At 55.7% G+C, this 27,205-nt stretch overlaps 2 protein-coding genes across 3 annotated transcripts in view; one reads left to right on the top strand and one right to left on the bottom strand.

The window, feature by feature from the left end:
• MACROD1 (mono-ADP ribosylhydrolase 1) overlaps positions 1-27,205 on the bottom strand; it is a 200,523-nt gene that overhangs the window by 61,968 nt on the left and 111,350 nt on the right. The gene's annotated exons all lie outside the window — the stretch shown is intronic.
• The window catches only part of FLRT1 (fibronectin leucine rich transmembrane protein 1), a 93,575-nt gene that overhangs the window by 506 nt on the left and 65,864 nt on the right, over positions 1-27,205 (top strand). The window lies entirely within an intron of this gene.

Genomic DNA, 27,205 nt, shown 5'->3' with positions numbered 1-27,205 from the left:
GTTAGCTCATGGAGCTTATTTACTTTTGCTGGAGAAACCAGGGTTTTCCAAAAACCTGCAGCAAATCCAAACCTCCACTGCCTCTGTTCTCAAGTTGGGTGTTTTTTGTGCAATAGGGCAAAAGGATGGAGATGGTTTTGGGCACTGATTTTAAGGGGGGGGGAAGCTTGTGCGATTTGATTTCTCTGTCCCTACCTGGAATTATTTATTTCACACAGGGGAAGGAAAAGTGAGGAGAGGTCAGCAGACCAAAAACAAAAAAGAGGGATTTGAGAATCGGCTAATGGGGTGGGGGTGGGGGGGGGGGGAGCAAGCTGCTTTCCTGAGCAAGACTGAAATAGCCGCTGTGCTGTGAAGAGCTGGTTTTGCACCTGGAAAAGATGCAGCGGGGTGTGTGTGTGTATGAGTGTCTTTCCCATTAGACCCCAGAGTGAAATATTTTTTGTGCTCATTCACCTCTGCATGCGTGTTTCATGTCGCTTTTCATGTACCATTCCATTCATGCCTACATGATAGCCGTGCCCGTAGCTGAGTGCACAAACAGGGACATTCCAACCACTTAAGGAAACAAGGTGCTCGGGCGAGCTTACACTTCAGTAATCTTTCTGAGCAACAGCAAAATCTCTCCCCACTCCCCCCAAGCAGCTGGGTTGAAATCTGTTGCAAGGAAGGAACCCACAATTTGGAGAATTTCTCCCAATTTATGCTGTGTATTTTTTCCGGAGGGGGTTCCGGAAAGAAAAGCGATACTCTGAATTTTGCAGCATTGCCCGATTCACATTCGGCATTTCATTTCCTAGTAGGAGGGCAAAGAATCCAAAATTCAACATCGAACGCCGGGCTGGCATGGACATAAAGCTGAGCTTTTTTGTTTTTTTAAACTGGACCCTGCTGTAAAGAAAAATTCTCCCTGGCGGTTCTAATCTTTTGCAACTTCTCAACATGGGCAAAAGGATTTGGAATTCACGGTTTCCAAATGGACCAGGAAAGTTGGGAACTTTCATTGAATTAATAATGTTTTCAAGGTGCTTCCACTATAGAGAAGAAGGGTTATTTTAGCTCTTAATCCTGCAAGGATTTAAACAATTGCCCCCTTTTCCTCAAGGTGAATAAATCGAAGTAACAATTAACCCTGCTCTCAGAAAAGCCGATATTTCCCTCCTTCTTAAAGTATATTTATAAGAAAGCAATGCGTGTATATTGTACTTGGTGGACTGGCTTCTATCAAAGCAGATGCACGCAGTGGTGTAACTCAATACACGACTTCTCCTTTGGATTTGATTTTACTTTGGATGGTGTTAGCTTGATATTTGTAATAAGCTGTTTGCTAGTGACTTTTCCTGTCCCAGCCTATGTTGAATAGAAAGACGTGGGATCTATCTATCTATTTATCTATCTGCATTAATTCTGGCGACTCAGTCTGTAAATGTTTTGTGTCTGCTTTTGGGAATAGCTCAGTGGCCTGCAATCATAGTTCTTCCACTCAAAGGTGTTTTATGAAAACAGAAATATTTTATGCACTCTATTTTATTTGGATTTGTGTGTGTCTCTCTTTCCTTTGGGGGGGGGAAAGAACACCCCCCACCCCAAATAATCCTGCCACTGGTTTTGTGTGTGCGGTCCATGAAAAAGAAAAAAGATTTCTTGCAGAATCAGGGCCAGAGGCCCCGCGGGCTGAATTTTGAGCCGTGATTTTAAGACAGAAAGCTTTCAGACACCCCTTTCTGTAATGTCTCGCTTTTTGCCCAGTTCGTGGCAAGAATTGAGGCCTATGGAACTGTGGCAGGAGAAATGATCCGGCAAAGTTTTAAAATAAAAATCAATTTTGTTGCCTTGAAAAGTGGGGAAAATTTCTGCTTTGGGGGATTTTGTGGCTGCTGTTAAAAACTGAATAGCCCAAACATTGAGACTGTGTAGTGGGGCGGGGGCTGAAGTGCCAGCCAGGTAGCTGGATTTGCTTAAGGAAATAACATATTTAGGGAAAGGAAATGAATGAGAACTAGCTGCTGCTGAAAGAAAGGAGATGGGTGTATATGGCAATGGAGGAAAATATTGGTGGGTGAAAATGACCTGCATCTGTGGACAGCGGAAGTCTTCTTGTGTATTAGACCAAACTTCTGGCTCTGTTGTGAATTGAACAGGCTGGCAAATGGGAGCAAAAAGAGGACGGAAAAGCAGAAATACACTTTTCGAGTCCATGTCTGTAGTTTTTCCACCTGTGTCAGCAACAAGGAGGGCCCATCTTGGATCATACCGTTCTGCTCTTAATCTGGGAAAGTCCCAGATCATGGCTTGATTTCCCCCCATCCCTGGCCGAGGGGAGAGACACAATTCCCAGGCTCAGAAAGGCAGAGGCCCCAGATTCATAGAATCTGCAAACAAATAGCGGGAACCATTTCTCAGCATTAGGGCAAGTCATGGCCTCTGTTCAGTCCCTGACAGCTGGTTAGTTCGCCACATTTCTGCCTTGCACGTGAAATCTGCCCAGTTTCCCCCATTTCTGGTTTGCAAAGGCAGCCTGCAGGGGCTGGGAGGATCAAGCGGTGGGATCAAAACGGAGTCAGGATGCTCGGGTTCTATACCTAGCTCTGGGAAGGGAGTAGGGTCTAAGGGGTTAGAGTGGGGTTAGGGCTGGGAGCCAGGACTCCTGGGTTCTATTCCCAGCCCTGGGCTGGAAATGGGGGTCTAATGGATTAGAACCGGGGGTGGGGGGCTGGAGGTCAGGACTCCTGGGTTCCATTCTCAGCTGTGGCCTGGCGGGGTGCAGAAAGCCTCCCTGCCTCAGTTTCCCTGCCTCTAACATAGGGATAATGATGTTGACTTAGCTAGCTGAAGAGCCAGAGCGCTGAAGTACAAAGCTGCCCGAGAGATCAAATGAAAATGACCTCAAGTCCTTATGCTCCTTGTCTGATTTTGACAAGGCTCTGAGTCAAAGAGAGTTGTGGAGGCGAATTCATGATGAGGTATGATCTGTACTGTGCTTGTGCCCAGGGCCCTGGTCATGGACCGGGCCCCCACTGTGCCAGGTTCTGTACAGACACAGAGCAAAAACCTCAGCCTCTGGAAGGAAGCCTGCAGACCTGCAATCCAGAGCAGTGGTTGTAGCGGGGCCTGTGGTGTCAGCAGCAGCCCTGGCACACCCACACTCCGGGCTGGGGGAGCGCTGGGCTTGGTGTGGTGTTCGCTGTGCCGTGGTGAAGTTGCACATGCTGTCCGATACATGTCACAGCCTGTCATACAATCACAAACACACATGCATGGTTTCACACAACCATTCCCACACACTCCCACTCCAAGAGGAAACCACAGCAGAGACCAGGGAGCGTGGTCTAATGGCTAGGGCACGGGGCAGGGAATCACAGGGCTCCTGGGCTCTATTGCTGGCTCTGTCACTGACCTGCTGGGTGACCTTGAGCAGGTCACGGCCCCGCTTCGTGCCTCAGTTTCCCCCCTGCCCTTTGTTTGTTTGGACTGTTGCCCCCTGTGTCTGTGCAGCGCCAGCTCCGATATTGGTCACAATACGCATAATTAAAGCCGAGATGAAAGCCAGGGTGGGATCGGCCAGAACTAGCAAAGCAAATGCTATCAAATCAAATACAGTGGATTCCCCACCCTCCCTCTAGTGGGAGCCCCTTTTGGCTGCTCTCACACTGCTAGGGATTCAGGGTACCTCTCAGCCCCAGGTGTCAGAGCGAATGGCCCTCTTAGCACCCCATGGCCGGGTCTAGGTTGCATGCACACCTGGGTGTGGCTGTCCCAGTCCCATTTCTCTGCTGCAGCCCAGCCAGCTGCTCCTGCACATGGGGTTTGAGCTGGGTATGGAGAGATGAAGCCAGCTTCCCTAGGCAAGGGAAGTGGGGAGCAGCAACCGCACCCTGGGAATCAACCAGCAAGCTCTGGGTCTTTCCAACAGAAGGTCTGCTGCCAGCGCTGTAGCAGTCACTACATACTGCCCAGATACCACGGCAGCCCTGGCCTGCACAGACAGTCTTTTTAGCGCAGGCTCCAGCATTAAGACCGAAGGGTCCCCGGTTCTAGGCCCACTGCCGGCACCACCACCTCCCCGCAGGGCAGCTCAGCACAGAACACGTCCTGTTTGTAGTTGTGTCTTTTGCCCTTTGCACAACAGCAGTGGGACAGGACCCCCAGTGCAAATCACCAGTTGCTGAGCAGCTAGGACATGCAAGGCTTAGTTATGGATACACGCTGCTGTGCTGGCTGAGGTCTCGGCCCAACAATGCAGTGGGCGCTGCTAGAGGACTCACCAGCTATTTAAAGGGATATAACCCAATTCCTATACTACTTCAGCGGTGACATGGACGTGCTGGCTAGGCCACGCTGGCTCTGCTAACACTCCCACCACACAAACACACACACAGAGCAGCTCAGCATAAGATGGGTTTCCGTATGCACTGACTGACTGAGGGGAATGGGCTCTATCCCCAGCGCTGGGAAGGGAAGGGAGTCTAGTGAGCATGTTCCCACTCTTTGCTTCAGCTTCCCCCTCTGTACAATGGGGATAATGATACTGACCACTGCTGGAAAGTGTGTTTGGAGATCTACAGATGAACATCACCATAAGAGAGCCAGGGATGAGTTTGTATGTGTGTACACACAGCTCCACCCACATGATGCCGCCCTGGGGTTTCAGTGACTGATGTAACAATTTTAACAGGTGCCATCAGTCCATTAGAGCTGTTTGTTTCTCAGTTGTACTGCGCCTTGGGGAAGCCTCTGTGTGTGTGTATCTGTCTGTCTGTCACAGGCTGTGTCTCTGTCAGTTGCAGGGGTGTGTATTGATTTTCACTGCTGTTTTTAAGGGGTTGCATTCCAGTCCCACCCCCAGCCCTGCATCCCTCAGGAGCCTGCCCCACTCGCTGCCCTGGCGGCTCCAACCCAGTGGGATGGGAAGTTCCTCTTTAGCCCAAGCTGTGTGGTGTTGGGAGGACCAGGGATGCACATGGCCTGTGCAGATCACCTCTGTCCAGACGGATCAGCCCCACCATGGGCAGCTCGGGAGTGCCAGCCTGAACAGGGATACACAGTGTGACAAGCCCTGCACGCACACCGTGCAGTGTAGTTGTGTTACATACACACATAGCACAGCGCAGTGCATCTCTAACACCACTACACACACACATAGTGCGGTATATATCTAACACCACTACACACACAGAGCATACTATATATCTAACAAACACTGTGAACACAAACAGCGCGGTATATATCTAACAACACTACACATCAACCGCGTGGTGTATATCTAACAACACCACACACACACACGCACAGAGCATGGTGTATATCTAACTCCATTATACACACATGGTAGCACAATCAGCCCTGTTTCCGCTGCATAATTTACTCAGTCTGCAATTATTTCATTCTCTTAACAAGGAAACAAAATGCGCTTCTAATTAGCCTGGACTGCACTTCCCCCCACCCCGCCGCCTCTGCAAGGGCTCCCTGTCCTGCTAGATGCACAGCCCAGTTGTGGGCTCCAGGTGGCACTGTTAGGTTTGCGTGCTGGCCTGAGGTGAAAATGACCAGAGTTCAATTCCTTGTTCTGCCACCGACTTGCTGTGTGACCTTGGGCAAGTCACTGCATCGCTCCAGGACCCTGCTCTCACTGATGAGATAATCCTTAATTGTCCATCGAGATGGTGAACTCTTGAGGGCAGGACTTTGCAGCACCTGGCACAATGGGCCCCAATGTGGGTTAGAGTCCGTGCAGCACTGGGCTTGGTGATGCCCCGATTTCGGCTGGGGTCTGTGCAGTGCCTGTCACAATGGGGGCCCTGATCTCTCCTCCTGACTGAGATCAGGCCTCCCCTCTATGCTGGGCACTGCACAGACTCAGTGGGAGACAGACCCTGCCGAAACCTCAGTCTAAAAAGATTCCTCCCTCCACCAGTGACGGTGGTTGCAAAATATTCCACAGAAAGGGGCTGTGGGGACATCATTGGACATTCACCTCCTGAGAACTGGGATCACAAGTGAGATGAGTTTTAAACACTCAGCTGAGTCAACTTTTTTGTTCATGTCTCTAAACCGGCAGGTTTTCATGTCTCAATGGGAGGATTGGAATACCAGGACCAGCAGGGGGCTGCGGGTTGGGATTGAGGGCACCAGCAGAGCTGGGGGGAGCCCAGGGCTGCGATAGCAAGGGGCTGCGGGTCGGGATTGAGGGACACTGGCAGAGCTGTGGGGGGAGCCCAGGGCTGCGATAGCAAGGGGCTGCGGGTCGGGATTGAGGGGCACTGGCAGAGCTGTGGGGGGAGCCCAGGGCTGCGATAGCAAGGGGCTGCGGGTTGGGATTGAGGGGAACTGGCAGAGCTGTGGGGGGAGCCCAGGGCTGCGATAGCAGGGGGCTGCGGGTCGGGATTGAGGGGAACTGGCAGAGCTGTGGGGGGAGCCCAGGGCTGCGATAGCAAGGGGCTGCGGGTCGGGATTGAGGGGCACTGGCAGAGCTGTGGGGGGGAGCCCAGGGCTGCGATAGCAAGGGGCTGCGGGTCGGGATTGAGGGGCACTGGCAGAGCTGTGGGGGGAGCCCAGGGCTGCGATAGCAGGGGGCTGCGGGTTGGGATTGAGGGCACCAGCAGAGCTGGGGGGAGCCCAGGGCTGCGATAGCAAGGGGCTGCGGGTCGGGATTGAGGGGCACTGGCAGAGCTGTGGGGGGAGCCCAGGGCTGCGATAGCAAGGGGCTGCGGGTCGGGATTGAGGGGCACTGGCAGAGCTGTGGGGGGAGCCCAGGGCTGCGATAGCAGGGGGCTGCGGGTCGGGATTGAGGGGAACTGGCAGAGCTGTGGGGGGAGCCCAGGGCTGCGATAGCAGGGGGCTGCGGGTCGGGATTGAGGGGCACTGGCAGAGCTGTGGGAGGAGCCCAGGGCTGCGATAGCAAGGGGCTGCGGGTCGGGATTGAGGGGAACTGGCAGAGCTGTGGGGGGAGCCTAGGGCTGCGATAGCAAGGGGCTGCGGGTCGGGATTGAGGGGCACTGGCAGAGCTGTGGGGGGAGCCCAGGGCTGCGATAGCAAGGGGCTGCGGGTCGGGATTGAGGGGCACTGGCAGAGCTGTGGGGGGAGCCCAGGGCTGCGATAGCAGGGGGCTGCGGGTCGGGATTGAGGGGCACTGGCAGAGCTGTGGGGGGAGCCCAGGGCTGCGATAGCAAGGGGCTGCGGGTCGGGATTGAGGGGCAGTGGCAGAGCTGTGGGGGGAGCCCAGGGCTGCGATAGCAGGGGGCTGCGGGTCGGGATTGAGGGGCACTGGCAGAGCTGTGGGGGGAGCCCAGGGCTGGGATAGCAAGGGGCTGTGGGTCGGGATTGAGGGGAACTGGCAGAGCTGTGGGGGGAGCCCAGGGCTGCGATAGCAAGGGGCTGCGGGTCGGGATTGAGGGGAACTGGCAGAGCTGTGGGGGGAGCCCAGGGCTGCGATAGCAGGGGGCTGCGGGTCGGGATTGAGGGGCACTGGCAGAGCTGTGGGAGGAGCCCAGGGCTGCGATAGCAAGGGGCTGCGGGTCGGGATTGAGGGGCACTGGCAGAGCTGTGGGGGGAGCCTAGGGCTGCGATAGCAGGGGGCTGCGGGTCGGGATTGAGGGGCACTGGCAGAGCTGTGGGGGGAGCCCAGGGCTGCGATAGCAGGGGGCTGCGGGTCGGGATTGAGGGGCACTGGCAGAGCTGGGGGGAGCCCAGGGCTGCGATAGCAGGGGGCTGCGGGTCGGGATTGAGGGGCACTGGCAGAGCTGTGGGAGGAGCCCAGGGCTGCGATAGCAAGGGGCTGCGGGTCGGGATTGAGGGGCACTGGCAGAGCTGTGGGGGGAGCCTAGGGCTGCGATAGCAGGGGGCTGCGGGTCGGGATTGAGGGGAACTGGCAGAGCTGTGGGGGGAGCCCAGGGCTGCGATAGCAAGGGGCTGCGGGTCGGGATTGAGGGGAACTGGCAGAGCTGTGGGAGGAGCCCAGGGCTGCGATAGCAGGGGGCTGCGGGTCGGGATTGAGGGGCACTGGCAGAGCTGTGCGGGGAGCCCAGGGCTGGGATAGCAGGGGCTGCGGGTCGGGATTGAGGGGCACTGGCAGAGCTGTGGGGGGAGCCCAGGGCTGCGATAGCAGGGGGCTGCGGGTCGGGATTGAGGGGAACTGGCAGAGCTGTGGGGGGAGCCCAGGGCTGCGATAGCAGGGGGCTGCGGGTCGGGATTGAGGGGCACTGGCAGAGCTGTGGGGGGAGCCCAGGGCTGCGATAGCAGGGGCTGCGGGTCGGGATTGAGGGGCACTGGCAGAGCTGTGGGAGGAGCCCAGGGCTGGGATAGCAAGGGGCTGCGGGTCGGGATTGAGGGGAACTGGCAGAGCTGAGGGTGGGGGCAGGGCTGGGATAGCAAGGGGCTGCGGGTCGGGATTGAGGGGAACTGGCAGAGCTGTGGGAGGAGCCCAGGGCTGCGATAGCAGGGGGCTGCGGGTCGGGATTGAGGGGCACTGGCAGAGCTGTGGGAGGAGCCCAGGGCTGCGATAGCAAGGGGCTGCGGGTCGGGATTGAGGGGCACTGGCAGAGCTGTGGGGGGAGCCTAGGGCTGCGATAGCAGGGGGCTGCGGGTCGGGATTGAGGGGCACTGGCAGAGCTGGGGGGAGCCCAGGGCTGCGATAGCAGGGGGCTGCGGGTCGGGATTGAGGGGCACTGGCAGAGCTGTGGGAGGAGCCCAGGGCTGCGATAGCAAGGGGCTGCGGGTCGGGATTGAGGGGCACTGGCAGAGCTGTGGGGGGAGCCTAGGGCTGCGATAGCAGGGGGCTGCGGGTCGGGATTGAGGGGAACTGGCAGAGCTGTGGGGGGAGCCCAGGGCTGCGATAGCAAGGGGCTGCGGGTCGGGATTGAGGGACACTGGCAGAGCTGTGGGGGGAGCCTAGGGCTGCGATAGCAGGGGGCTGCGGGTCGGGATTGAGGGGAACTGGCAGAGCTGTGGGGGGAGCCCAGGGCTGCGATAGCAAGGGGCTGCGGGTCGGGATTGAGGGACACTGGCAGAGCTGTGGGGGGAGCCCAGGGCTGCGATAGCAAGGGGCTGCGGGTCGGGATTGAGGGGCACTGGCAGAGCTGTGGGGGGAGCCCAGGGCTGCGATAGCAAGGGGCTGCGGGTCGGGATTGAGGGGAACTGGCAGAGCTGTGGGAGGAGCCCAGGGCTGCGATAGCAGGGGGCTGCGGGTCGGGATTGAGGGGCACTGGCAGAGCTGTGGGGGGAGCCCAGGGCTGGGATAGCAAGGGGCTGCGGGTCGGGATTGAGGGGAACTGGCAGAGCTGAGGGTGGGGGCAGGGCTGGGATAGCAAGGGGCTGCGGGTCGGGATTGAGGGGAACTGGCAGAGCTGTGGGAGGAGCCCAGGGCTGCGATAGCAGGGGGCTGCGGGTCGGGATTGAGGGGAACTGGCAGAGCTGTGGGGGGAGCCCAGGGCTGCGATAGCAGGGGGCTGCGGGTCGGGATTGAGGGGAACTGGCAGAGCTGTGGGGGGAGCCCAGGGCTGCGATAGCAAGGGGCTGCGGGTCGGGATTGAGGGGAACTGGCAGAGCTGTGGGAGGAGCCCAGGGCTGCGATAGCAAGGGGCTGCGGGTCGGGATTGAGGGGAACTGGCAGAGCTGTGGGAGGAGCCCAGGGCTGCGATAGCAGGGAGCTGCGGGTCGGGATTGAGGGGCACTGGCAGAGCTGAGGGTGGGGGCAGGGCTGGGATAGCAGGAGGCTGCGAGTTCAGACTGAAGGGCATGAAGAGCCTCGTGCACTGTTCCCAGCGCCAGCTGGTGTCAGCAGTTACCATTACACTCCTAAGCATGAAATACTCACACCGGATCTTGATGAAGAGAGCAGGGGCGAGGCGCTGATAATATTGAATGGCCCCGCTGACTGCAGTGACTGCAGGAACTGGCGTCAGGCGTCAGGAAGCACTCAGTGCCTCTGCTCTCTCCGCTCGCCTACATGTCACTTTGTGCCGGCAATTGGACCAGTGTGTTGGGGGAATCCCTCCCCCAGGCCACAGAGCCCTGCGCACCCATCAACACCCACTCCCTACAGAACTTAACTCTGCTGCTGTGGGGGCCCTGCCCTACAAGCTTTAACCTGACCACTAGGAAAGGGGGGGCAGAGATGGAGGAATTATTTAAAGGCTTTTCCTAATGTTTTTCCACTGGGATTGAGATGCATCAGCAGAGCTGGGGAAGGGGGTCAGGGCTGGGATAGCAGGGGGGTGCAGGGCAGGATTGAGGGGCACAGGCAGAGCAGGGGGGAGCCCAGCACTGGGAGAGCAGGGGGCTGTGGGTCGAGAATGAGGAGCATCAGCAGAGCTGGGGGGGAGCTCAGGCCTGGGATAGCAGGGGGCTGCAGGTCGGGATTGAGGGGCGCAGGCAGAGCTGTATATGTGGGGATGCTGGGAGAGGAGGGGACTGCCACCTCCAAAGGAGCAGCACTCATTTGACCAGCTGGGGATCGGGCCCTCATCTGCTCACATGGTTATTAATCCAGACCAGCCGCATGAGACATGCCCCTCACAGCAGCTGGCCCAAGCTACCCCAGCCCAGAGCCTGGCTGCTAAAATGGACGGGAAGGCCAGAGAGAACTGTACGGGACAGTTGTGGGCTCAGGGGCAGGAGCTAGCTATTCCTCATGGCCCCGCTAGGCTCTTCTCTGCTGCCCGTAGCCTGCTAAGGGACCAGGGTTTCCCTGGGGCACCTCTCTGCCCTTTTATTTGCGGGAGGCTCAATGGGTTTTGTGGGGGCAGCCTGAGGTCTCCCGGGTGGGTGGGTGAATGACGGAATGCTAGGAGAGTGGGATGGGGGGATGGGCCGGGAATGTCAGCCATGCAGGGGCTGCTCTCACAGTGGGGGGCTCAACCCCTATTACAATGTGTTGTGCAGCTGTGCCCTGCCGCGTGCAGTACCGCCTGCTGACACCAGGGGGTGCAAAAGCTGTAGCTCCGCAGGATGCAGTACAGGCTGCTGCTGCAGCACCCCCTGGCGGCCAGGAGGTGCACAGCAGGGAAGGCAGAGTCTGGTGGGGCCACTGCAGTTCAGGGAGGCATCTACTGAGATCGGGACATCTGTTGGGCTAGGCACCACCTAGACCCAGCCGGAGACGGTCTCTGCCCCCAGAGCTCCCAGTCTGAGTGCTGTGCTACACGAGGAAATTAGATCGACCCAGCTACGTCGCTCAGGGAGTGAAAAAGTTAAGCCAACCTCTGTCCCTGTGTAGACAGCTACCGCCACTCGGGGCGGGGGACTTATTACTGCCACGGGAGAACCCCTCCCATCGCTGCCAAGTGTCTATACTGAAGCACCGCAGTAGCATTTTAAGTGTAGCCAGAGCCTACACAGACAAAGGGCGAGAGGGGAAACAGGCACCAAGGGGGGAAAGGACTTGCCAAAGGTCAGTGGCAGAGCTGGGAATAGACCCCAGGAGTCCTGGCTCCCAGCCCCCCTGCTCTAACCACTAGACCCCACTCCCCTCCCAGAGCTGTGGCTAGGACTCAGGCAGGGTCCCTGTTCAGAGATTTAGGGCCCAGCTTTTCCCATAAGACGCAGACAGGTCCCGGCAGTGGGCCGGCGCTGTGAAATTTAGCAATGGCTGTGCCAGAAGAAAGCAGAAAGGACCTTGCTACCAGCCCACACTGGAGGGTGGGGCTCTTGTGTGCGAGATTTAGCACACCGTGGCCTTGCGCTATTATGCGAGGTGCATCTCCCCACGCTGCCCCAGGGAGGATCAGCCACTTTTTGGGTGCAAGGGGCTCTTGCATCCTCTCCTGCTGTCTCTCTAGCTCACCACAGCCTTGCACTGTTCTCACCGTGGCCTTGCTTGCTTGTGCCAACCACGCCCACTCATGCCCAAGCCTCTTCTTGCCAGGATGCTGCCATGGGTCACGTACCACCATTTGTGTAAGCGGCTCGCATGCCCTTCCCAGCCCCTTCAGCTCCCCTCAGCCTTGCACCATTTTGCAGCCTTGCCCCATCCAGTCGCCAGGCCAGCTCGGGGAGGGGACAGTGGTGGGGATCCGTGAATGCAAGGGTGGGGGTCCCCTGCCAACTAGGAAAAGGGGAGGGTATAGGCTGGCCAGACTGGAAGCATGAAAAGCCATGCTGTACTCAGCAGGGCCAATGGCAGCTGGTCCGCCCTGGAGCCGGCCTTGAGCCTGGCAATGTTTGTCTGTCCTTCCAGCTCCCCTGCATGGCTCATTAAACTCTGCCAGATGCACATGCCCTCAGCCTGCACCGTCCAGAGACGCAGAGGCAAAGCATTCTCCAGTCCCAACCCCACGCAGCGATCTCGGCGTGGGACGGGGTCTGCTCCCCCATCCACCCACATCACCTCACTGGCTTCAGCAGAGCTGCTTTGCCCCAGGCTGAACAGGAGGGGATCATCTCAATGCAGTCAAAGTGGGAGGGGGAGTCTAGTGATGGGGGCGGGGGGCTGGGAGGTAGGACTCCTGGGTTCTATCTCCCACTCTGGGAGGGGATTCCCTAGCTACTCTTCTCTGTCTCTCCTCCCATGGATCTCCAGGCAGGACTGTGGTGCCATCAAACCAAGCCCCTTTGCCAAGAGAGATGGGCAGGGGGCCTGGTGGGACGGACTGGCAGGAGGACTAGGCTGGCACGAAACCAACAGGATCAGCCCCTGGCCCTTTGCTGGAGAGTCCGCCCGCACCGAGACAGCCATCTCCATTACACACCTAGCAGCGCCTGCGCCCTCAGCTTCTCTCACTCCTATTAGGGGCGTTTCCAGGGGACTCCCAGGGCCTGGGCTCACCCGCGATTTGTTTGCTGCCAGGAAAAGCAGGGTCAAGTGAATCAAAACCACATTTTCATTTAACCTCCAGGGTGACTTTGGAATCCTGCCATTCCCGTAGCTGTGGGGGTGGAGTCAGGTTGCCTGGGTGCAGTCTAATGGCTAGGGCCGGGAGATTGGGAGGCAGGAGTCCTGGGCTCTATTCCCAGAGCTGGGAGGGGTGTGGGGTCTAGTGGTTAGTGCAGGGGGGTGGGCCCTGGGAATCAGGACTCCTGGGTTCTATCCCCAGCTTCAAAGGCAATGGAATCTAGTGGGTTAAAGCAGAGGAGGAGTGGGGGGCTGGAGTCAGGACTCCTGGGTTCTAGTCCCAGATCTGCTACTTCCCTGCTGTGTGACCTTGGGTGAGTCTCTCTTCTCTGCCTCTTTCTCCTCCCACCCTGTGTCTATTCAGACTGTGAGCTCCGTGGAGCAGGACCTCTGTAGTGCCTGGCACAGCTGAGACCTTTGGGGTCTGTGCGGTGCCTGGCACAAGTGAACCCCAATCCCAGCCAGGGCCCCCAACCAATACTGCAATACAACCAACAGCATGGGGGGACAGAAGCTCAGAGCTCGCCCACCTCGTTTGCACAGGGACATTGGGGTCCACGTCCTCCTCCCCTACACGCAGGACATGCCCAAACCAAGCTTTGTGTTGGCATATTCTACGCTTGGCTGCAGCTCCAAGCCCTGGCTGATGGGATGCCTGGTTAGCCACGGACTGCACCCTCCACTAGCCATGGGAGCCCAGGCACCCAGCCAGCCCATTAGAGCCTGTCTCCATGTGACTAATGCTTGCGAGTGAACTGGCCAAATCTAAAAAAACAGAGTGGAAAGAGCTGAATTCGCTTGCAAGAAGAAATCTGGGGCAGCTGCTTATGGTCTAGTGGCTAGATTGGGGGACTGGGAGCTAGGACTCCTGGGTTCTAGCCCCAGCTCTGGGACAGAAGTGGGGTCTCATGTTGGCATTGTATAAGAGACATTTATTTGCTTTTGAGCCTTTAGGCATCATATTTTTAGCTTTTCTACATAGTCACAAGGGCTGGAATTTTTTTTAAACATATACACAAAAGCCAAGGGTAGCAGGGATCTACCTGCTCTGACTTCAAGCCCATGTGCTGGTCTCAGTTTCCCTTCTCTCAGATAGGTTCTCCCAGCACCCAACACTGGGTTTTATTTTCCAGTTGCTGCAGTGACTTATCTGTCCAGCAATGTCATCACAATCCACCCCTTCCAGAGTTCAGAACAAAGGCCAAACAGGAACCAACCCCCAAAACTCCCCCTCAGCCGTTCCGCCAAGGATCTGGCCCAGATTCTAATTGCCATGAATTCTTCTGTTGGCTCCATCTTCCAGCCCTCCTAGCTGCAATCGGTTCCTTTGTCTGCCCCCTTGTTAGCAGTGGTAGCTGTACCTCCCCTTGCCAGAGGGGTGGCAGCAGAGCAGGAACCCACATGCGAACCATAAATAACTGGCTGCCTCTAACTGTCCTGTCCCCTTTCCAAGGCCTCTTCCTATATATCCAGCCATAGCCCTTCCCTGGCTGTTCTCCTGCTTCCCCTCCCAGCTCTCCCTGGAGCTCTTGATTGATCACAGCTGCCTTTCATGCCTTGCTTTCCTCACACTCATTCCGTACACTAGGGGAGGCGGGGCTCAGACTGGCACAGGTGTGGCGGAATCCTCGCCCCATCCTTAAAGGGCCAGCTCTCCCTAGCACGCTAGAGTATCAGGTCTCTGGGAGCTGGGCCTCCAAGTGAAATGTCATGACAGCTGGCAACACTGAGTGGCAGAACGTGGTACTTGAAACCCCTCACCCAGACCCTCCTGATCATTGTTATTTAGTATTAGCCCTAGGAAAGTTTCCGATGGGATATTTTCCAGCTGTTTTCCCAAAATTCCACAGGAACGTGACGATTCTGCCAAAATTTCATTCCAAAGTCACTTTCTGTTTCAAAATGTATTTTATTTTATATTATAAAATATATAGACATTTCCCTCCAAAACAGTCCAAACGGAAACATCTGACCCCAAAGGATTTTTTTTTTTAAACATTTTGAAATTGGCGGTTTGGTTCTGATTTGGAACACAAACAGATTTTGGAATCATGGAATTTTCTGTGCAGCAGAAATGCTGCTTCCCGCACAGCTCTAATAATTCCTATGATTTATTATTTGCATGGCAGCAGGGCCCTGGTCATGGAGCAGGACCCCATTGTGCCAGGCGCTGTACAAACAGAGCAAAACACAGACCCTGCGCCAAAGAGCTGTCAAGCTAAGTATAAGACTAGAGAGATAAGTGAGAGACAGGGAAGCCCAAGGAAACAATGAGGCAGTATTGGTCAGCATGATGGCAGTGGTATCAGCGTACCCGCAGGGAGGCTTCAGAGCAAGGGAGAGTCTGGAAGATGGATATGGAAGTGGCTCTGAAGTTCCACTCAAATGCAAGGGGCAGTGTGGGAGAAAGCACGAAGGGGCTTGTTTGAAAATGTAACAAGTGGGCGATGGCGGCCGGGATCATGGGCTGATCTGAGGTGAGCGTAGACAGCCTGACAGCAAATGAGACATGCTAGGCAGGGTGCGGATTGAGCGTGGAGGGCCATGAAAGGGAAGGCAAGCAGCGTGTGCTTTCAGCACTAGAGAAGGGGAAGCCAGTGGAGCGATTCAAAGAGAGGCGTGATGTGGTCAAGCTGACAGGCTAGGAAAATGAGCTCTCCAGCAGCAGTTGGAATGGATATGAGAAGAATCATTTACAACATTTTTCATGGAAGGTTTTCATTGAAAAATGCCATTTTGCTAAAATTTCAATATTCTGTGGGAGTGCGTCGATTTTGATGGGAAAAAGTCCAGACAACAAATGGATGTAGAGGTGTATGTAGGGGGGCATGGATGGATGGATGGATGCAGGGATGAATGTAGGGGCATGGATGTATGGTAGGGGGGCACGGAGGGGGGTATGGATGTATGTAGGGGGCATGGATGGATGGAGGGGTGTATGGAGGTGGCATGGACAAATGGATGCATGGAGGGGTATATGTAGGGGCAATGGATGGATGGAGGGGGGCATGACAGATGGATGCATGGAGCGGTGTACGTAGGGGGGCATGGATGGATGGAGGAGTGGACGGAGGTGGCATGTACGGATCGATGGATGGAGGGATGTATGTACAGGTCATGGATGGATGGGTGGAGGGATGTATATACGGGCCATGGATGGATGGAGGGGTGTATGTAGCGGGTATGGACAAATGGATGGATGGATAGAGGGGTGTATGTAGGGGGGCATGGATAGATGGATGGATGTACGGGCCATGGATGGATGGGTGTAGGGGTGTATACAGGGGGCATAGATGGATGGATGGAAGGAGGGAGGGAGGGAGGAGTGGATGGAAGGATGTATGTAGAGCGGATGGATGGATGGAGGGGTGTATGTAGGGGGTCATGGATGGATGGATGGACATAGGGGGTCATGGATGGATTGATAGAGGGGTATGGAGGAACAGGTGGATGGATGGAGGGGTATATGTAGGGGGCATGGCTGAATGGATGGATGGATGAAGGGGTGTATGTAGGGGGGCATGGCTGAATGGATGGTGCCGTGTGGGGGGATAGATGGAGGGATATGTGTAGTGAGGATGGAGAGGGGATGGATAGATGCAGGGAGGGGGTATGTGGGGGGATGCAGGGAGAGGTGGGGGGATGGATAGATGCAGGGAGGGAGTATGTGGAGGAATGCAGGGAGGGGTGGGGGGATGGATGGATGGATAGTGGGGTGTTTATAGGGACAGGGAATTGTTTTGACTTGTTCATTTTGATGACATTGAAACATTCCACTTTGATAAGGTACAAACATTTCCTTTCGACTTTCTTGTTTTGGTTCATTTCATTTCGACATGGATCTCACATTCCAGCATTAATTTGAATATCACATATATTCCATTTACTATTTCAATATACAGTAGAACCTCAGAGTTATGAACAACAGAGTTACGAACTGACCAGTCAACCACACACCTCATTTGGACGTACGCAATCAGGCATCAGCAGAGAGGGAAAAAAAACAAATACAGTACAGTACTGCGCTAAATGTAAACTTCTAAAAAATAAAGGGCAAGCAGCATTTTTCTTCTGCATAGTAAAGTTTTAAAGCTGTATTAAGTCAGTGTTCAGTTGTAAACTTATGAAAGAACAATCATGTTTTGTTCAGAGTTACGGACAACCTCCACTCCCGAGGTGTTCGTAACTCTGAGGTTCTACTGTACTATCAAAGTCAGAATGAATGGAAGCGAGAAAGTCAAAGGGAAACCTCTGTACCTTATTGAAAGGAAACGATTCTTTGGTCCCAAAGTGACATTTCTCTGACGTTTCAATCCATGGGAATTTTTGCCTTTTCGTCCCGATTTGGAACAGCATTTTTCCTGACCAGTTCTAGACGTGAGTGGACAAGACAGCATGTGTCAAAGCCAGAAAGGAATACGTTATGCTAGACAAGATGCGAGATGATTCTTAGCTCTTTGGGGCAGGTTTTTGTTCTGTGTCTGTACAGCACCTAGCATAATGGGTGCTGCCCTTGCCTGATATGCTGACGCCCTCCACAAAATGATGATTCATCACCATTAAGACCACACTATCTTCCCCGCACCTCCCAAATCTGTCTCTCTTTTGGGACCTTTCAGATGGGAAATAAGTTTTACTTGACTAGATTTTTCAGTCGTTTTGGTTTTTTTTAGCTCCTCCAAGTGCAACAATTAAGAGGCAGCGCTGAGTGTGATGGCGGCTCGTGAGTTGGCAAATGATGAGGGGTTAAAAAAAATTCCCCAAAGGAATAATCGTGCTTTCAGGAGCAATTTAGTAATCTCCGCGCTGCACAGATGTATTTCTGGGGTTGTTGATTTCGCACTGAGGAGGTGCGGGAGCAGTGGAGAGAGGAAGGAAAGATCTCAGTGCCGGAGGAACTGGGTGACATTCTCCAGTCCGTGCTATACAGGAGGTCAGGAGATGATCCAGTTCTCCCTTCTGGCCTTAACCTCTTGAATTTTCTTCTCTCAAAAATCAGTCAGGACTCCAGGGTCCTATCCCCTAGCTTCAAGGGAAGTGGGGTCTTAATGGTTAGTGGTGGTAGTGGGGGGGGAGAGGATTCCTGGGTTCTGATCCTGGTTCTGGGGGAAAGAGTGGGGTCTAATGGCTAGAGCAGGGCAAGGAGCTGGTCGTCAGGATTCCTGGTTCTATCCACAGCTTCAAGGGGAGTAGCTGATATCCTGTCTAGCCCGTTTAGAGATGGATTTGTTGCTGCAGATGGGAGACCCAGGGATATTTCTGAGCCCTGTCAAGATTGGATGTTGACACCCAGCTTCAAGGCAACAGAGAGGTTGTGGGGGGAGTGGCCCTGAAAAGTCAGATGTTCAACACATGTTCTCTGTGTGGAGAGTCTACACAATAATCCCCCATGCCAGCACCAATGTGCACACGCAGAGATGTGTGTGACAGAAGGGTGCGTGTATGGGGACAGATGCATCAATGTGTGTAGGGATAGACAGACAGATGTGGGCATGGATGGATGGAGGGCTGTGTGTGGCGACAGATGGATGATTGAATGGATGGAGACAAAGAAGGGTGTGTGGGGATGGATGGATAGAAGGAGGTGCATGGAGACAGTCGGATGGATAGGTGTAGGGCTGGCTGGCTGGCTGGAGGTGTTTGGGGGGGATGGATGGACCAATGGATGGATGTCTGGAGCAGTGTGTGTGTGTGGATGGATGGTTGGTTGGTGGAGTTTGTGTAGGGGATAAGTGGAGGATGGACAGATATCGATGGAGTGTGTGTGGGAATGGATAGATAGATAGATGTGCATGGGAGGGATGAAGGCATGGAAGAAGGGGTTTGCATAAGGAGGGATGGATGGACAGACAGAGGGCATGCATGGACCTGGAAGGCTGACAGTGGTTGCTGCTCCTCGCCATGGCAGTGAGGCTGGAGGGCTGGGGCATCGAGCGGTGATGCAGGGGGCGGTGACGCAAAGGGTGGGGAGAGAGGCAGATTCAGTGGGTGGGAGGCAAACCTTGCCAACCCTTCCGATCCCTCTGCCTGGCTGAAATAGGAAACAGCTCAGGCGGGGGTGGGGGTGGGAGGTTGACAGGTCTGCATTTGGGAGAAGATTTTGATGCAGAGGGATTTTCTAGCCCTATGGACAGAGCAACCCCTCACTGTGACAGAACAGCACAGGAGAGGGCAGCAGCCAAATCACAGGCCCTACTCCCGCACCTTGCTGCCTGGAAAGATGGGCCTGGAACTCAGGACACCTGGGTTCCATTCCCAGCTCCGCCACTGACCTTGTGTGTGAACTTGGGCAAATCCCCTCCTCTCTGTGAGCCTCAGTTTCCCCTCCCACCCTTTCTCTGTTTAGGCTGTGAGTTCTTTGGGGCATGGATTGTCTCTCTCTGTGTGGCACAACTGGGCTCTGATCTCAGTCAGGGTCTGTGCAGCGCCCAGCACAATGGGGCCCTGATCTCAGCCAGGGCCTGTGCAGTGTTGCAATGGGGGACAGCAAATGTAGATTTCACTAGAAAGAGGTGCAAAATGCACTGCCACATGCCACTTTTTCCACCAATGCAACATGTTTGCACCAGAGCAGCTATAGCAGTGCAGCTCCCCTCTCCCGTTTCTAGGTGTCACCACAAACCAGAGCAAATCACTTTGGTGCAAGGCACCTTTTACACCAGTGCAACAACTCTGCACTAGTGCAGCTACATCACTGCAAAAAATGTCCCCATCACCCCAGGGGCCGCTGTCCTCCTGGGGCCTGAGCTTCACCAAAGCAGAGCAAGGCAAGGCCCTTTTTTTCCCTGTGCAGCCCCTTTGCCAATAACGCAGTGCACAAAAGATCTCGCGGGCAATGTCTGAGTGGCAACATGGGGGCTCAGCAAGCTGGGGGGAGCATCCAGCCGGATTGCTCCAGGTCCCTGCCACCAGACGGGGAGGGGGCGATAGGAAGCAGGGCTCCTTTGTGCTTTCTCCCTGCACGCCTCGGCCGCTGCAGCTGGGCTCCTGTGGGAAAGGAAAAGCTCTTCCTTGGCAAAGGGGGAGAGGGTCTATAATGGAAACTGTCATTCTCCAGCTCAAAGGGGCCATTGTAGCAGGGAGCACAAGGGGCTTGGCTCTTCCTGCACCGCCCTGCCATTCCCATCCCCCCCAGCTTCCCCACCCTGGGGCTACAAGGAGACACTTCCCCCGCGAGACCCCGCAAGCTGCATGGAACAAAGCTCAGCCTCTGGTCCTGGTGCCCTTGGGCTCTGGGGAGGTTTCGGGGGGATGGCTTTGTTCTGCTTGTTCAAAGCAAGCACCTGTTGGCTCATTCGATATACTGGGGCTTCCAGCCCCCTGCTCTAACCATGAGACCCCACTCCCTTCCCAGAGTTGGGGATGGAACCCAGGAGTGCTGGTTCCCAGGCCGCATGTGCTAACCCCTAGGCCCTATTTTGTCAGTAGTATTACGGTAATGCTTGGAGGGCCCAACAGAGATTGGGACGCCATTATGGGATGCACATTACTGGTAGTATTGTGGTAGCAGCCACAGACCCCAACCAAGATCAGGACCCGTCGGGCTGGGTGCCGACCAGACCCTGACTGAGATCAGGGCCCATCGGGCCAGGTGCCGCCCTGAGCCTGACTGAGATCAGGGCCCGTCGGGCCGGGTGCCGACCAGAACCTGACTGAGATCCGAGCCCGTCGGGCCCGGTGAGGTGCAGACCCTGACTGAGATCTGGGCCCGTCGGGCCGGGTGCCGCCCTAAGCCTGACTGAGATCAGGGCCTGTCGGGCCGGGTGCCGCCCTAAGCCTGACTGAGATCAGGGCCTGTCGGGCCGGGTGCTGCATAAGACACAGAGCAAGTGACAGTTCCTGCCCCAAAGATTTTGGCTTTTCTAATGGCTCCACAGCCCTTTTATGGGGTTTAGAGCAGATGTTACTTTTAAGAATATGTAAAAAGCAACAGAGAGTCCTGTGGCACCTTTAAGACTAACAGAAGTATTGGGAGCATAAGCTTTCGTGGGTAAGAACCTCACTTCTAGAAGTGAGGTTCTTACCCACGAAAGCTTATGCTCCCAATACTTCTGTTAGTCTTAAAGGTGCCACAGGACTCTCTGTTGCTTTTTACAGATTCAGACTAACACGGCTACCCCTCTAATACTTTTAAGAATATGAGACTCACCAGCCTGGCCTGTAGCCCCAAGCTCAGTGTCCCTCTTCCACCGTGCACAATCCCAGCTGCTTATGTGGAAGGTGCGACAAACTGTGCAGTTCTGGGGGTGACCCACACCCCACCTCTATCCATCCACACAGTCACCTCTAGCTATCCCCACACCCCACCTCTATCCCCACACACCCCTCTAGCTATCCCCACACCACACCTCTATCCATCCCCACACACCCCTCTAGCTATCCCCACACCGCACCTCTATCCAGCCCCACAGGCCCCTCTAGCTATCCCCACACCGCACCTCTATCCATCCGCACACACCCCTCTAGCTATCCCCACACCCCACCTCTATCCAGCCCCACAGGCCCCTCTAGCTATCCCCAGACACCACCTCTATCCCTCCCCACACACCCCTCTAGCTATCCCCACACCCCACCTCTATCCCTCCCCACACACCACTCTAGCTATTCCCACACCACACCTCTATCCCTCCCCACACACCTCTCTATCTATCCCCACACACCCCACGTCTATCCATCCCCACAGGTCCCTCTAGCAATCCCCACACCCCACCTCTATCCATCCCCACACACTCCTCTAGCTATCCCAACACCCCACCTCTATCCCCACACACCCCTCTAGCTATCCCCACACCCCACCTCTATCCATCCCCACAGGCCCCTCTAGCTATCCCCACACCCCACCTCTATCCATCCCCACACACCATCTAGCTATCCCCACACCCCACCTTTATCCATCCCCACACCCCCTCTAGGTATCCCCACACCCCATCTCTATCCACACACACCTCTCTAGATATTCCCACACCCCACTTCTATCCATCCCCACACACCTCTCTAGATATTCCCACACCCCACTTCTATCCATCCCCACACACCCCTCTAGCTATCCCCACACCCCACCTCTATTCAGCCCCACAGGCCCCTCTAGCTATCCCCATATCCTTGCATATTTCAATCCTCATATCCCCCACTCCATCTATCCTCACATACCCCCTCTACCAATCCTCACACCCTATCTAATCTACCTATCTATCCCCATACATCCCCTCTATCTATCCCTACACCCCTGCCTCTATCTATACGCATATCTCCCCTCTACCTAGCCCCACACTCTCTGTGTCTCTCCCACCCTCTAGCTCCCTACCCCCACCTCTATCTGGTCCACACATCTCCTGCCTCCATCTATCCCCGTACACCTTTCACTTCTCTCCATCCCCACTTCACACCCATCGGGCTATCTCCACATGCTCCCCTCAGCAGTAGCAGGAATCCTGTGTCCCTCGCCCACTGCAGCATCAGGTAATGCTGCCAGTTCACAGCCTGCCAGGGTCATGGCCGGACACCCCAAGGAGTTAAAAGCCGCTGTCTCTAAGAGCCTTGTCCCGAGAAGCTTGGCTGGCTGCGTGGGACATGCCTGCCATGCTAATATCCTGATCCCTGCTGCCTTCCTGCTGCTAATTAACTAGTTCAGCTCTCCCCGAGCCCTTTATTTATTTATTTTGGACTCCTCCCGATGTGTCGGTTTTTGCAAGGAGCTGCACAAGCAGCTCATTAGCAGCTTCGCTCAGCCCGTCTGCAACCCCGGGAGAGGTGATGGATTGGAAATGGCACAGGGAGCAGCACTTGTCCCTGCCGGTGCGAAGCAGCACCACACATATGCAGCTAGAGAGCAGCGTCCACAGCGGCCCACGTGCAGAGTGGTGAGAGCCCTGACCAGCGTCGGGCTGCAGCAGGGTGTTGTTCCTAGAGGGCCGTCACAGGCCCATGGATTACAAGGCCAAAAGGGCCCATTAGCTCATCTAGTCTGAGCTCCTGCATAGCAGAGGCTGGAGAATGTCACCCCCTGACTCCTGTATTGAGCCCAGTGACTTTAATTAGAGCAAAGCATTTCAGTCCTCAGGAGACTAATCTGCTGTAAGACCCAGGCAGAGACCGAGGAGCCCCCAATACCTGGCAGGGAATGCTGAGGTGAGCCATGCCCAGGGGATCCCAGCAGGCGACTCGCACCCATGCTACAGAGGGAGGTGAAACCCCCCCCAAGGTCCCTGTCAATCTGATAAGGGAGAAATTCCTTCCAGCCTCTAATCCGACCATCAGCTGGACCCTGAGCACCTGGGCAAGGCCTACCCTCCACACAGCTAAAGAGGATTCTCTGGACTAGCTCAGAGCCTGGCCCATCCCACCCAGTGTCCCATCTCCAGCTGTGGCCAATCCCTGATGCTTCAGAGGGAAGCGGGAGGAAACAATCCACCCCAGATACAGCTGGCCACTTGTGCATTGGGGGCAAAATTCCTTCCTGACCCCATTAGGTGACTGGCTGTAGCCCTGAAGCATGAGATTACGTTGGAGTCCTTGTCTAAATGCAGAGCTAAGAGTGCTAGGAGCATGTGGAGGGCAGTGCAGGGCGGCTGCCGATTGGTAAAGGGCTGCTCAGCACCTGAGAGATGCTAAGCCTCAGAAGTGCTGCGAGTCATTATGACTATGATTATTCCCCTACTGCGTGTTTTTCAGGTTGCTGGGGTTTTTAAACACTGTTTGCTCTAATTCCCAGCGTGCCATGCAGCTGCCTTGTGCTTCTGGAGGGTTGTTATTTCGACAGCTCCCCACGGCCGCCAGGGGCAATACAGGCGAGGCCTGCCGCTCCCTAGGGCTCGCTGGGAAGGAGTGCGCAGCACTTTACACACGCTGCTAATTATTATGTGTATTACTATGGCATCGAGAGGCCCCAGCCAAGATGGAGGCCTTTTGTACCAGGCACTGCGCAGACCCTGACGGAAGCCGGAGCCCCGTTGTGCCAGGCGCTGCGCAGACCCGGACTGAGGCCAGGCCCCTGTTGTGCCAGGCGCTGCACAGACCTGACTGAGATCAGGCCCCTGTTGTGCCAGACACTGCACAGACCCCGACTGAGATCAGGCCCCTGTTGTGCCAGACACTGCACAGACCCTGACTGAGGCCAGTCCCCTGTTGTGCCAGACACTGCACAGACCCCGACTGAGGCCAGGCCCCTGTTGTGCCAGACACTGCACAGACCCTGACTGAGGCCAGTCCCCTGTTGTGCCAGGCACTCCACAGACCCCGGCTGCATTGTCCCAGGCAGTGCACCTGCTCTGAGGGCCTTGATCTCACTGTGTGACTGTGCAGTGCCTGATCTCAGTTGGGGTCTGTGCAGCGGCCGATGCTCCAGACCCTGATCTCAGGGCATTGCAGTAACGTGACTAATAATGAAATGAATCAAAACGTTAATGTATTTATTTATGTTGCTAGTTGAGTTACAGCCGGGTCCTCACCCCCGGAGTTTTTGTTATACTTCACACTCATTAAGCGCCACGTCGTGAGCTATTGTGCTTTATTACATGTTGTGTACGTCTCGGGGGAAGGGCGGGATCAAGCTAACAGCTGTCTGCTGCAACTAAATTTGCACTTCCTTTGACAGACGACCCCGTTCTGGGAACAAGGCTGCAATTTGGGTGTCAGGAGCCGAGTTGCTAACTGACAAGGTGGTTTGTGCAACACCTTCCTTCTCCACACTACTATGCTGTGCATCTGGCCCAGTTAGCAACGTCTGCCAGACCCAGCTCTGCAGCCTGAGAGAAGGGATTCAGTTTTGCTAAGGCAATCAGTTCTGGGGATTCCCTTACGGTGCCCCCGGAGGCGCCCACTGCCTACAGTCTCTGGTTACAGCTGCAAAGTCCCTGCAAAGGTCGAGTGGTGTTCTGGGAAGCAGAGACAGGAGCTAAGCCAAAACCCAGCAGCCTGCATTGCAAGCAGACTAGGATGGAGAGTGCCTGGGTTTGGGAGCAAGGTGTGGGCTGAGAAGGCAGGAGTTCTGGGATCTATTCCCAGCTCTGCTACTGCCTCACTATGTGCCCTTGGACAAGTCACTGCATCTCTCTGCACCTCAGTTTCACCATCTGTAAAATGGGGAGAATGATCCTTCCTTTGTCTCTCTATTATGAAAGCTCTTTGGGGCAGGGATTGTCTCTCAGTGTATGTGTGTGCACCGCCTGGCACAACGGGGCTCTCATCTCAGTCAGGGTCTGGGCAGCGTCTGGCACAATGGAGCCCTAATCTCAGTCAAGGTCTGCGCAGTGCCTGGCACAACAAGGGCCCTGATTTCAGTCCCACTGTGCCAGGAGCTATGCAAACCCATGGTCAGAGACAGTCCCTGACCCAAAGACCTCTCACTCCAAACAGACAAGGGAAGGATGGTTTTCCTCCTGTTCACAGTGAGGAGAAAGGGCCCGGGAAGGATTCAGGTTGGGGATTTTCCAAGGAGCCAGAGTGAGCGGTGCCCAAGGGTAAGCGACCACCCAAGGAGACAGTGGTGGGGCAGGAATTGAATGCACCCCTCCTGATACCCACGCAGTGCACTACCCACAAGTCCTGTCTTTCTCATTGCTAGGACCCTTCCTCCTGGAGACCTGTGCTCCAGCACCCCTTCTGGTTTTCCTCGTGCACCCACTAGCTCCCAGCCTGGCTCCTTTGCAGCAGCCAAGCCAATGCACACCTGGCACAGACACCCACCGCCTCCCCAACTCCACTGGTTCCTGCATCCCTGGCACGGTTCGAGCATCTAATTTATACTCTCCCCACGACTGGTGCTCACTCGGAGTGAAATTTACAGAGCAGGAGTCGGCACATAATTAACAAAGCCACAAGCCAGCCACATCCCTGCTGGCAAAAGGTCACTGGGTAGGGCAGCGAAAGCAGAGCCAGCCCCAGGCACGCCAGGTTACTGAGGTGCCCAGGAGAAGTGGCAAGGTCAGGGCACAAAGGAGGGGGACAGGTAGGTAAAGTGGGGCATCAGTGGAGGCTGGGATGGGTGGTAGGTGAGGTGTTGAGGTTGGAGCAGGGCTGGGATGTAGGGTGACCAGACAGCAAATGTGAAAAATCGGAACGGGGGTGGAGGGGGTAATAGGAGCCGATATAAGAAAAAGACCCCAAAATCAGGATTGTCCCTATAAAATTGGGACATCTGATCACCCTAGGGTGATGATAAGTAAGGTGGGGGGTCAGTGCAGGCTGGGCTGGGTGGTAGGTAAGGTGGGGGGTCGGTGCAGGCTGGGCTGGGTGGTAGGTAAGGTGGGGGGTCGGTGCAGGCTGGGCTGGGTGTAGGTAAGGTGGGGGGTCGGTGCAGGCTGGGATGGGTGTAGGTAAGGTGGGGGGTCGGTGCAGGCTGGGATGGGTGTAGGTAAGGTGGGGGGTCGGTGCAGGCTGGGATGGGTGTAGGTAAGGTGGGGGTTCGGTGCAGGCTGGGATGGGTGGTAGGTAAGGTGGGGGGTCGGTGCAGGCTGGGATGGGTGGTAGGTAAGGTGGGGGGTCGGTGCAGGCTGGGATGGGTGTAGGTAAGGTGGGGGGTCGGTGCAGGCTGGGATGGGTGTAGGTAAGGTGGGGGTTCGGTGCAGGCTGGGATGGGTGGTAGGTAAGGTGGGGGGTCGGTGCAGGCTGGGATGGGTGGTAGGTAAGGTGGGGGGTTGCTGCAGGGCTGGGACAGGGGAGGCAGAGAAGGAAGGGTTGGTGTAGAACTTGTGTATTACTTGGGAGCGACAGCCTGATTCTCTCTGTGAAGTCCCAGCGCTGAGCACTCAGCACGTTCTTTGATTCACACTGACAGCACAGGGGTTTTTCTGCCTCATATTATCAAAGACTCTGCCTGGAGCAGGCCATCCACAGCAAACAGGGCTCTTCATCCACGAGCAACTCCTGCAGGGTCCTGCAGATTGCTAACCACACCCACAGAGACAGGCCACAGACCCGCATTCCCAAAGAGAGACACAGACATGCACAGACCTACACACACACACGCTGCCCAAAGATACAAGCACAGACAAGCACAGACCTAAACACACACACTGCCCAAAGACACGCACACAGACAAGCACAGACCTACACACACACACACTGCCCAAAGACACGCACACAGACAAGCACAGACCTACACACACGCACTGCCCAAAGATACGCACACAGACAAGCACAGACCTACACACACACACACTGCCCAAAGACACACACACAGACAAGCACAGACCTACACACACGCACTGCCCAAAGACACGCACACAGACAAGCACAGACCTACACGCACGCACTGCTCAAAGATACGCACACAGACAAGCACAGACCTATACACACACACTGCCCAAAGACACGCACACAGACAAGCACAGACCTACACACACGCACTGCCCAAAGATACGCACACAGACAAGCACAGAC

The sequence above is a fragment of the Chrysemys picta genome, chromosome 7 (assembly GCF_011386835.1).
Source record: "Chrysemys picta bellii isolate R12L10 chromosome 7, ASM1138683v2, whole genome shotgun sequence".
Taxonomy (NCBI): Eukaryota; Metazoa; Chordata; order Testudines; family Emydidae; genus Chrysemys; species Chrysemys picta.
This window is presented reverse-complemented; position numbering and strand designations above follow the sequence as displayed.